This window comes from Orycteropus afer, unplaced genomic scaffold (genome assembly GCF_000298275.1).
Source record: "Orycteropus afer afer isolate SDZICR_OR568_19922 unplaced genomic scaffold, OryAfe1.0 scaffold00359, whole genome shotgun sequence".
NCBI classification, from domain to species: Eukaryota; Metazoa; Chordata; class Mammalia; order Tubulidentata; family Orycteropodidae; genus Orycteropus; species Orycteropus afer.
In genome coordinates, this window is record NW_006921946.1 from 1,766,561 (window position 1) to 1,779,389 (window position 12,829).

Genomic DNA, 12,829 nt, shown 5'->3' on the forward strand with positions numbered 1-12,829 from the left:
CCAGCCTTCTGGTGAGCAGTCAAGTGCCTTAGGCACTATGCTACCAGGGCTTCTTGTCATAGGTCTACAAATATTATTTATTTGTCTTCTCTCCTTGTTGCAATATCGTTTAAGTCTTTTAGTCCCAATCTTTTCAATGTCGAGCTAGGAGCAGAATACGTAAGCTATAAGTACTAGTAGTTAAACATGTGTGAATGATGGGTCTAACTTGAAGAGATGCATTGTGGAACTCATGATAAGTATGAGTCCTTTAGATGACTCTTCAAAGGAACAAAATCATGTTATCACCTCACTTTTGGTAAGGAAAGCAACAAAGAAGCTAAACTGAGAGCATTTTGTTCTTAAAGTCTGTTTTGAAACACCCACATTCCTGTTTTTGAACATGCACTAAAAGATTTCTAGAATGAAACAAATTCTAAAATTTCTGGAATGAAGCAAACATTAAGTTACACTGAAAAAGGAACTTGGTATAAAGAAAGAAAAACATACGTTAGGGGAACCTTTGCTTCTGTCATTGGACAATGTTTCATTAGCTCCTAACATAAACAAAATTTCAATTTTTCTTGGGAATTAATCATGTTCAGCTTCAGAGAAATTAAGATTCTAGATGCCATGGATTATGAAAATTACTATAAAGTAAAAATAAGGACATATTTGTGTTTTCTGATTTCACTTTTTGTCATAAAAAGTCTTTAATTTTAATTAGTTTCCCTTGTGAAAATCAGTCTATAAGCCTTATGACTTTGACTTTGAATTTTTTTCTTCTTCAGGAAGATTTATTTCTTCAAACATATGCTGAGAAGAGGATCACATATTCTGAGTGATACGTGGCTCGCATGAAAGGTGCTTAAAATGGGATAATGCATCATTAACAGAGTAAAACCCTAGGAGTGATTTAAATATCTCATAATCTTTTGTATTCTTTTTCAAACACCATATTCAAGAAAAGGAGCTTTGGTGGCACAGTGCCAAAGGCATTTGACAGCTAACCAGAAGGTTGGCAGTTCAAACCCACCAGACTCTCTGCATAAGGAAGATGAGGCAATCTACTTTTGTAAGTAGATTTATTGCCTTGGAAACCCAGCGGAGGTGGCTATGAGTCAATCAACTCAATGGCAGTGGGTAATACTTAAGAATGGGGTAGGAGACAGCGAAAAGTCTTACTCTGCCAAATATGCATTGAGTAGCTACTGTTTGTATAAGTGTATTGCAAACATAATATGCAAATCTCAGGATGAATATCAGTTGCTGGTTGGAGTTCTAGCCTACCTAGAACCAACAAAACAGAAATCTAGCAAAGATTTTCAAACATCTCAAGGGTAAAATAAGGGAATAATAAGCATAACCGTAATTGAAATAGGTATAATTTTAAAAACTTTTCTTATGTGCCAGGCATCATATTAAATGGTTTATATATATTATCTTACTTTTCCCCACAACAACTACTCCCTTCATTTAAAGATAAGAAAACAGATGTTAAATTACTAAGAGGCAGGATTTAAATGAAGGCCTGTCTCTCTGCAGACCCCATGCACAATGGACCATTGTGACTCATAAGGTTTACATTCATAAGGTCTTAGACTGGAAGCTCTGCTGAAACTTGTTCAGTATCATAGCAACATGCAAGCCTCCAGTGACAGATCGGTGGTGGCTGCACTTGAGGTGCACGGTGAAGAACTGGACCAGGTCCCTAGTATGAAAGGGGAGAAGTTTACCACTGAATGCCCACTGACCCCTTAACTTGTACTACATTGTCTTCTCAGATACAGCCATACCTAGCCTGGGCTTGGTATAAATCAATCCACAATGTCAGCCCAGATCAGAAAGTTCTGTGAGTCATCTTTCAGTTCCAAGCATTTAGCACAATCTTGGCCATGTCATAAACATTTAAAATATAGTGCCCAACTGAAGATATTACCAATGTATGAGATGGAGGCCAGGAGAAAAAAGATATGGAGGAGAGGATGAAGCCCATCTTCAGAGAAGAGATCAAATGAACAGAGAATGAAGGCTGAGAACATGAAGATAAACATGCCCTATACAGCCTGTCTGGATCCCTCAGAATGGGGCTATCTGGGGGTACTGGAATGACCTCCAATACAATTCCAGCTCTAACGTTTTGGGGTCTCTGCAAAATAAACATTGTCTAGATAATCAATGTATGATCTAGTTTAGCTCTAAAATTTTATGTTTGTGGTTTCTTTTCTAAGAAATTTTCAAATTGGAACATTGTACAGAGTTGCATTTTCTTCCAAAAGGATAAATTATTTTCTGTCTTCACATTGTCTCTAAATTTAACAACTGCTTTCCTTGTATTGTAGTCAACAGCCATAAAATATTGACTAGCTATTTGGTACTTTGCAGTATAGACACCCAAAGATTATTTACAGACTACTAGCTGAGGTACAAATTGGGACCAACTGATTATAGCATAATTTATCTGAAATCATCCTTTATGCACCAAAACTGATCCTAAAATGGAATGCTGTTAAGGAAAGAGAGCAATGCATGTAACTTCATGTTAACAGAGATTTATGTCCTCTATGGAAGCCAATTTGGAATTATCTCTCAAAATAAATGCATAGGCCTTTAATCCAGCTATTACACTGCTGAGAGTTTTACAGATACTATTTATAAGCATGCAAATTTATGAGCTTGAGTATTTATTGCAATACTTCTTATAATACCAAGAAATTCAACACAGCTCTAGTGTTCATTGAAAGAGAACTGGTTAACTAAATGATGGTCCATCCGTGTTGCTGTTGTTGTTAGGTGCTGTTGAGTTGGCTCTGACTCATAGTGACTCTATGGACAACAGAACAAAACACTGGCTGGACCTGCACCAGCCTCAGGATCCCTGCTAGGATTTCTTGTACCCATTATGTCAGTCCATCTCATTGAAGGCTTTCACTTTTCCCACTGACCCTCCATTGTACCAAGCCTGATATCCTTCTCCAGGGAATGGTCAGTTCTGACAACATGACCAAAGTAGATGAGACAAAATCTGGCCATTCTTGCTTCCAAAGAACATTCTGGCTGCACTTCGTCCAGGACAGATTTGTTAGTTCTTCTGGCAGTCCATGGTACCTTCAGTATTCTTCACCAACATCACAACTCAAAAGCATCAACTCTTCTTTGGTCTTCCTTATTCATTATCCAGCTTTCCCATGCATATGAGGTGATTAAAAATAGCATCACCTGGGTTAAACACACCTAAGTCTTCAAAAAGATGTCTTTGCTCTTCAGCACTTTAAAGAGGTCTTTTACAGCAGATTGCCAACTACAATATGTCATCTGATTTCTTCATTGTTGCTTCCTTTGGTGTTGGTTGCAGAAACAAGTGATATGAAATCTTTGACAACTTCAATCCTTTCTCCATTTATTGTATGCTGCTTATTGGTCCAGTTGTGAGGATTTTCATTTTCTTTATATTGAGATGTAATCCATGCTGCAGACTGTAGTCTTTAATCTTCATCAGTAAGTGCTTCAAGTCATCTTCACTTCCAATAAGCAAGATTGTGTCATCTGCATATCTCAGGCTGTTAATGAATCTTCCTCCAATCTTGATGCCACATTCTTCATATAGTCCAGATTCTCGGATTATTTGCTCAGCATACAGATTGAATAATTATGGTGAAAAGATATAACCCTGACACACTCCCTTCCTGATTTTATACCATGTGGTATCCCCTTGTTCTGTTCAAACAATAGCCTCTTGGTCTATGTCTAGTTTCCTCATGAGCACAATTGTTGTTGTTATGTGTCGTCGAGTCAGACCTGACTCATAGTGACCCCTCCTTGGGTTTCCGAGGCAGTATCACTATGGAAGTAGATTGCCCAACCTTCCTTCTGACGAGTGGCTGGTGGGTTTGAACCACCAGCCTTCTGGTTAGCAGTCAAGTGCCTTAGGCACTATGAGCACAACTAAGTCCATCCATATAATGAAATATTAAGTAATTAATGGAAAAGATGCAGACTGAAGATATGGAGAGGTATATATGATATAAGGAATAAAGCAAGTTGTAGGATATTATGTATACCATGATCTTATTTAAGTAAAAGAAGGAGCCAGATATTATTATATATGTTAGCTGCATGAGTGAGTTTTGCAATGAAACATAAGAAATTTTCAGCAGTGGATTTTTGTTTTAGAAGACTTAACAATGGCAAACTGAAGCTGCAGAGAGTAAAATAAACTGTGCATTTTACTTATCCGTAGTGATACTGTCTCGGAAACCCAAGGAGGGGTAGCTATGAGTCGGGTCCGACTTGACGGCACATAACAACAACAAATTTTACTTATGTGTTTGAATAACTTGTCATTAGTATGAATTACACTTATTTTTAAAAAATACAAAGTAAAGTAATAAAATAATATTGAAAATGGTAAATATGTATGAAACTACGTAGAGAATCAGAAAAAGCTTATTACTATCTGAGGTTTAGCCCTATTTGTGTTCTCAGAGCATATAGTCTCTCAGTATAAACAAAATTAAAAGAAAGTCCAATGGATGTTCCAGGTAGAATGATGTGATAGTTGGAGCTGTGTGTCAACTTGGCTGGACCACAATTCTGTGTGCTTTAAGCAATTGTGATGTGGGTTATCCTCATGATGGGATCAGATGTATATCTTTTGAGCAGCCAATCCATTGAAAGGGAGCTTCCTAAGGGGTGTGGCCTGATTCCAATATATTTATGAACATCTTGGGAAAAGAGACACTCTTCTGTGGATGGGGATCTTGTCCTGCCTACAACTGTCTGTGAGTGAACAAGCCTCCATTTGGCCTGGAGATCTTGGATTCGTCATTTGTTGGAGTCATCAGCCAGTATACTGCCTGCCAACCTGGAGCAGGTCAGCGCCTGCAGCTGTGTGAGTCAGGAAAAGCCTCCAGCTTGATGTTTGATCCAAGAACTTGGGACTTGCCAGCTTCTATAAGTGTGCGAGCCATTTTCCTAAGATAAATTTCTGTTTATATGTATATGTAAGCGTTACTGGTTTTGCTTCTTAGAGAACCCAGCCTAACACAAACAATGAGCATTCAAAATGTTCTGGAGCCAAGTGGAAAAATGGCTCTTCAAGTTCAGGGTGGAAGGGTTTGGAGAACAAGATGGGCAGTAGGTATACATCAGCAAACTTAGAATCAAACTTTTTAACTTGGACCATTCTAATAACAAAAAGTTCAGGACCATAACAATCAATTAAACATCTTAAATTTTCCTTTGTTGAAAAATTCTTCTCAAGTAAGTTTCTAAGTTCTATCCTATTTTTTAAACTTAGAATTAATTTTACTAAGTAATTGCCCTTTCAAAGAGTAGCACACACTCAACTTCTTTATTGAATAGTAAGAGACGTTTTGACTCTTACATACAGTTTGTTCTAGTAAAATATTTACATTGAACAAAGTTTACTGGAGTGAAGTGAAGAAGGTATGGAGTGAAGAGCGTTTTCCTTCTTTTGAATTAAAAAAAAGTGTGTAGCTAGCTAACTCATTCTACTTTGGGCAGAAGGTATCTCTGAAAACATCATTTTAGAAATTGATGAGTTTGATGCTTGATGTTATCCTATTTTAGTGAGAGTTTATAAATAAGTTTTCAATTTAAATTGCTTTAAAAAATAATGGAACTTGATGTTGGGTAGCAGAATAACTGTTGCTTGACATATTTATGTTTTCAGATCATAGTATTACTTACAACACATTAATCTCCATGTAGTAATGAGCTATCATGCAGTTATGACACAATCGTGTTCGTTTTTTCCCTAAACAAATAGCTAAAAAGTGACTGGGAATTATACCATCAAAGATTTTTAAGTTAATCATCAATGAAGGCAGGAAAAAGGGAAATTGAAACAAATCATAAGCAGATGAATTAGTTCTATTCAATTAAATTGATAAATATGACACCAATACATGGAATACCTCTTTATGTTTCTTATGCATTCCAATTCACTGAACTAATCTGAAGCTGTTTTTTTAAAATGTTTTTAACTTCGGTGGCCTCCAAATTAGCCTTGATGAAGCCAGTCATCCTGCTTGCTAGAGTCCATTCCGAGAGTCACCCTTTAACCTCAGTTTAGAAGTGCACATGAATCTGTGGGCATTGTAGAGTGTACACTGAAAAACCCAGTGAGAAGAGGCCTGTACAATGACTAATGTTTCCCACTTCCGGTGAGCCAGAAACCCCAAGGAAAGCAGCCTTTCTTGTGGTCTTTCAGCACTTCTGGTTATGGTTCCAGATGGAATCCAGAAGGGTCGACATGAATGCAAACGAAAAGACAGAGCAGATTTATGTGTTTGGATGCATCTGAAAAAGCTCAGTTCTTTTTGGTTTATGAACAAAGAAGAGTGGGGTTGGAACTGAATGCACTACTTTGGGTCCTCATACTTTGAACACTCTGGATCAGTTTGTGAAATGACAAAAAATAGCAACAACACAAAAGACTATCTCATATGCCAAGGGAACAAACTCATTATTCGTAGGGCGAGGCAGAAATAAAAGTCACTGGAAATAGGCAGTAGGATACAGAGGTATTTCAAAAGACAACTTTTAACTAGTATGTACTTACCATTAATGGTGACAACAAACATAGCAGTATTTGCCATATATCAAATAGCAAGCAAGTTTGCCAAGAAGATATTAATCACTCACTGTAAATATAACTGCTGTTATAAGTGTTCCCATAGATGGTCCCACTCATAAGTAGCCCACTAATAGAAGATATGAGCTTGTGATACTTAACAATGTAGCTCTGGTAGGGGATGGTCTGCCTATATAGCATTCTATAGCACTCGTGGAGTTGAGTATTTAATAAAACACACAGTTACCACCAGTTTTGGACACCATGTGGGCATTTCTTATCTGAATTACTTGTAACTGCTACACAAACCCACCTACTTGCACTTACACATGTATATATACATAGGCCCACACACAATGATCCTCATATTTATGGGATTTTATAGGTTGAAGAAGGTGCCCTGGTGGTGCAAGTAGTCAAGCATGTGTCTGCTTACCAAAAGGTCTGTGGTTCAAACCCACCAAGTTTCCATAGGAGGAAGATGTGCCAGTCTGCTTCCATAAAGATTACAGCCTTGGAAATCCTATAGAGAAGTTCTACATTGTCTTACAGAGTTGTTATGAATCAGAATTGACTCAATGGCAGTGGGTTTGGTTTTGGTTTATTAGCGTATTCACATGGAACTGACTAGAAGCAAAAAAGAACAGAAGCCCACTAAGTTTTTGAGAGAAATATATTTCCAAAGAATGCAAGCCTTACTTGTAAAAGCCTTTGACTTCTTGACTTCTAGAGCAACCGTGGGTCCTAGCTTTGTTCTGGAAGAAGTAGGAAAAGCTATGCAATCTCCAATGAGGGCATACTGTCAATAACCACTTCAAGGTATTAGATGAGAATGGACCTTCCAGGTATTAAATGAAAATGGACCGTTCAGAAAAGACAATAATCCAAGGAGTTACTCAAAAGAAAACACTAGGGCTGACTAACTGGACTAACTAAAGAGCTTAATCCATACTTGTTCAGGGGATCTTTGTAAAATCTGCCCATTGGATTCAATAATTGCTATAAACAACTTTCTATGATACTGTTGCCATTCTTTCTATATTTGCATAGAAGTTTTCTTGGAGGTATTTCTCCATGGAGTGAAAGTGACAGATAACTGGTTCTTATGTCACTGCATCATGAAGAAAAACATCTAGAACCCGTATCACTAGAAATCTTGGATTTGAATTGGGAGGACCCCTCTGAGAGGACAAGGAGTTGAAAGGTCTGCCTGGTTAGGTGGGTCTCCAAAGCCAGAGGGGCACACTGTAGCAGAACTGGCCAATTATCCCAGAGTATTTATCCTCTCTTTCTTTCAATAAGAGAATGCCTGGAATTATAGCTGTACACATGCCAACTAATTAAAGATTATATTTCCCTACCTCCCTTGTGGATTGACATGTTTATATGACAATGGAATACGAGCAGAAGTGAAATATCTGGCCACGTCCTTAAAATTGAAGCTGCTGGTCTTTATTTACCCTTGCCACCTTCCTGATGGCTGGGAAGTGACAACAAGGGGTGCAGACACCTTGGGAGAGAGATAGAAACTACACAAAGAAGATAGAAGAGCTGTCCAGCCAGTCCTAAACAACTACACCTTGGAGTGTTACATGAGAGAGAAATAAAAAACTATCTTATTTAAATTCTTGTAATTTACAACTCTTGGTTATAGCAGTTTATCCTGTAGCCTAACTATTTAGCAAAATGTAGTAGGTAAGAGTGCAAGAGTATGGACTCTGGAGCTAGAAGGCTCATATCTGAACCCATACCATACATGTGGGCATATGTGTGTATACATATGTAAGTGTATATAGTGGGTTTGATGCTATTTACTAGCTGTGTCATCGTGGGTAAGTTACTCTGTGCCTCCATTTCCTCATCTGTAAAAGTGGGATAAAAACCTTACAGGATTGTTATGAGGACTGAGTAAGATTATGTATGTAGAGTGCTCATTTCTGCAGCACATATACTAGAAAAATTGGAATGATGCAGAGAAGATTAGCCTGGCCCCAGTGTGAGGATGATGTGCAAATTTATGAAGCATTCCATATTTTCCCAGCACAATAATAAGGAAAAGGAGGACACAGAGGGGTGCACAAAAGGTATAGAAAACAGAGGCAAATACTATGTACACAATACTGCATTACCAGTAACAACAAACACTACTTTATGGGTGAAAGTATAGACAGGTGAGAAGATCAGGTGTGGGTAGGCAAATAGGAATATACCTATGCCCATAGATAGATGTGGCTGATTATTTTTCTATATGTGTATTTGTGCTACAAAAATACCCAAATACATAGAACTAACAGGGGACAAGGCTGAAGTAGCTTCCCAGTGACAATCGAGCACCTTGAAGGAGTAAGTCACCGGGCCTGAGGGCTCGGGACCATTGTCTTGGGTGATGTCAAGCTAAATTTGCACAACATAGTACATAAAAATCTTGTTCTACATCTTTGGTGAGTAGCAACTGGGGTCTTAGAAACTTTTGGGTGAGCATCTATGATGCAGCTATTGCCCTCTCCTAGTCTGTGCAAAGACGAGTGGAGAAAATCGAAGCCATGGAAGCAATTAGTCCTAGGTTCTGATGGACCATGGAAGCCTCAGTCTTCATGACCCTGAAACCAGAACTAGATGGTGCCCTGCTATTGATGCCAAGCACTCAAAAGTGATGAAAATTGGAGATCTCTGAGAGTATAGCCCTGGGTTATACTTCAGGCCTGGAACTGGACTCGCTTCTGTGGATAATCTCTCAGCCAAACAGTAGAAAGGCTTACAAGTAGAACACCTACCCCAGGGAGATGCACTCACCTACTCTAGGGAGATGCACCCCTTAGATCAGTCAACTGAGAGATCATAAGGGCAGCATTTGTGTAGAGGGCAAGCTAGATGGACAGGAATGTATAAATAAGAAGGACACAAGGAAGGGGTACTCACAAGGAGGAGAGCTTTTTATTGTTGGGATCATAATTTGCCTCTGAGACCAAGTGTGCATGAACCATTCAGAGTAAAACTAATCTGCTTTGTAAAACTGCACCCAAATCAAAATTAAAAAAAAAAAAAAAAAAAGATTATGTATGAGTTCTTAGAACAGTGCCTGGCCCACAGTATTTTCCATGTATGTTTTATTATTAGTATTAGTATTGCTATTTTTGAGTCAAACTTTCTATTTAATACTTACATGGCTAAAAGCTAATAATTTTTTTAAAAAATATTTTATAAAAAAATATTTTTATAAAAAATATCCTTTTTTTTTTTTTCTTAGAAACTTATTTGTGCCTATGAGTAAATTAAAATGGTCTCATCCTTGACTTTTAATTTCATTTTACATTTTGCTGAAAGGATTGAGGTCAGGTAGCACTGCCCCATATTAACACCTTTAGTCAAAGGATTAGGACTTACTTCAAACTAAATATATCATATAAATAATGATATGAAGGTAAATTAAATCTCAATACATTTATTAAATAATCTTCTTTGCTCCAATTATTAGCTAGATCATTAACCAAAGTTTATCTTTGTGAAAAATACTGCATACCAAATTATAGCCACTGTGTGATCCACAGAACTGGGTTAATATTGCAAGATAGGCCCAATGGTTTTCCTGGTTTGAATCCTAACCTTTTTACATTTAAATAAGGTGTTTTTTTTTTTTTTTTTCCTTTTAAATTACCAGATTAAGCTATATTGATCATAGATTTTGAGTTTAATTTTCAAGTAGCAGTCAAAAATATTTACTAAACTATCACTTACTTGATATGTCTATGACTAATGACATAGAATTGGGCCTTCCATATGATGTTGTTGTTAGGTGCCATTGAGTCAGCTCTGACTCATAGTGACCCTATGTACAACAGAACAAAACACTGCCTGGTCATGTGCCATCCTCACAATCCTTGCTAAGTTTGAGCCCATCCATCTTGTTGAAGGTGTTCCCCTTTTCCCCTGATCCTCTACTTTATCAAGCATGATCTCCTTCCCCAAGGAATGATACCTTCTGACAACATGACCAAAGGAGGCAAGATGAATTCTGGCCATTCTTGCTTCCAAGGAGCATGCCGGCTGCACTTCTTCCAGGACAGAGTTGTTTGTTCTTCTGGCTGTCCATGGTAATTTCAGCATTCTTCGCCAACACCACAATCCTCAAGCGTCAACTCTTCTTTGGTTTTCCTTATTCACTGTTCAGCTTTCACATGCCTATGAGGTGACTGAAAACACCATGGCTTGGAGTAGCTGCACCTCAGCCTTCAGTGTGACATTTTTGCTCTTCAACAGTTTAAAGAGGTCATTTGCAGCAGATTGTTGTTGTTAGGTGCTATCAAGTCATCTCTGGCTCATAGAGCCCCTATGCACAGCAGAACGAAAACTGCCCAGTCCTGTGCCAGCCTCACAATCCTTGCTATACTTAAGAATTTTAAAAACTCTTTTAGAAGCAGGCTAAAGATAATAATTACTCTAATTATTACAGAGGCAAAAACAGGAACTTTACAGTGGAGGAACTCAACAGACCTCACCCTTAACAAATAATCAAGAGAGATACAATATCACTTCTGGAGTATTCTTGCAATGAATATGTAACCTCATTCTATCATGAGAAACCACCATACAATTCCTAAGTGAAGGACATTCTACATAATACCTGACATACTCTTCAAAAGTATCAAGGTCTTGAAATATGAGGGAACATTAAGGAATTGTCACAGAATGGAGGCAGCTAAAGGACATGACAACTAAATGCAATGTGGTACTCTGGATTAAATCCTGAAACAGAATAAGGACATTAGTGGACAACATGGTGCTATCCAAATAAGATATTTGGTTAAGTAAGTAGCATGGTACCAATGTATATTTGTTACTTTTGATAAATGTACCATGGTTATTGTCTTAGTTTCTTAGGTATGCCATAACAAAATGGTACCACCACAAAGTGGGTAGCTTTAAAGAAAAAATTTATTTTCTCTCAGTTCTGGAGACTAGAAGTTCCATCCTTGTCTGCTGTGACTTAATTGATAATGTCTTCAAAAAAAGACCCTATTTCCCCAAGCAAGATCATAATCACAGGTACAGGAGTGAGAACTTCCACATATGTTTTTGGAAAACAAAATTCAACCCCATACATTTATGTCCGATATTAACATTAGGGAGAACTGGATGAAGAGTGTTTGAGAACTCTCTGTACTCTCTGTACTAGTGTTATTTATTTATTTATTGCAAATTTTCTGTAAATCTAAAATTAATTTTTTAAAAGTTAAAAGACGAGCCTAACATAATTTTCTAATCATGTTTTAGAGCTTTCTTCAGTGACAATAGAATAATTTTCTAAGAGCAGAGTACTGGGCTTTGCATATTTCTCGATGGCATTCATGGGTGTCCTATGGCATAAACTGTGATTTTTAAGCCTTTTGCTTTTAAAAGTTGTGGGGATTATGGAAGGCCAGGTTATAGGCTAAAGAAAAGCTATGGTACCTCTACCATACTTATGGACTAAAACTTTCAGAGACAACACTTTCTGGTGAGTTGACAAGGAAAAAGGCCAATGCCATTTATAGAGCACCTAAGTTTCGCCAAGCACCTTGCAAGACTACACTGAATCCTTACAAGTTTGAGAATGATATTGTTATCCCCATTGAACAAATGAGGAAGCAGAGATTTGAAAAGTTTGAGTAAGCTTTTCAAAAACATGTAGCTTGGTAAGTGGTACTTCAGGAGTTGGAACATGCGTCTATCTGACTTCAGATCCATGCTTCATAGACTGAAAGCCAACACAAAATAAAACAAAATGCACTGTATTAAGAATCAAATGTTGTGATTGTGAAACATTTACTAACCAATTAGCTCTTCATCAGGAAAGGTTCTTTATTCGTGGCCACAGATGGCATCCCTAAACATAACCAGCTGCACTTTAAAGTGCTTGCAGTTGGTCAAAAGTGGGACCAGGCAAAAGTGTGAAGGATTCAGGCCAAACCCATTCCTTCCAGTGGAAAAAGCCTCAAAGCACCTTTCCAACTGAAAGCTGGGTCATTCATAATTTTCACTTTTGAAAAGCAGCACATTAGGAAATTACATATTAACTGAAGACTTAAAAACAATTCCCATGGGAGACAATGAACAAATACTTATGTATTATTGCCTACCATAGGAGCTCTGGTAGCATAGTGCCTAAGGCACTGGACTGCTAACCAGAAGGCTGGCGGTTCAAACCCACCAGCCACTCCTCGGAAGGAAGGTTGGGCAATCCTACTTCTGTAGTGATACTGCCTCAGAAACCCA

The 12,829-nt window shown here is 37.8% G+C and overlaps 1 protein-coding gene and 1 non-coding gene across 2 annotated transcripts in view; one reads left to right on the top strand and one right to left on the bottom strand.

Moving 5' to 3' along the window:
- The window catches only part of CPED1 (cadherin like and PC-esterase domain containing 1), a 386,749-nt gene that overhangs the window by 69,994 nt on the left and 303,926 nt on the right, over positions 1-12,829 (bottom strand). The gene's annotated exons all lie outside the window — the stretch shown is intronic.
- Positions 8,505-8,614, top strand: LOC122151259. Its single transcript, XR_006164057.1, has one exon. It is a non-coding gene; the product is annotated as a U6 spliceosomal RNA (small nuclear RNA).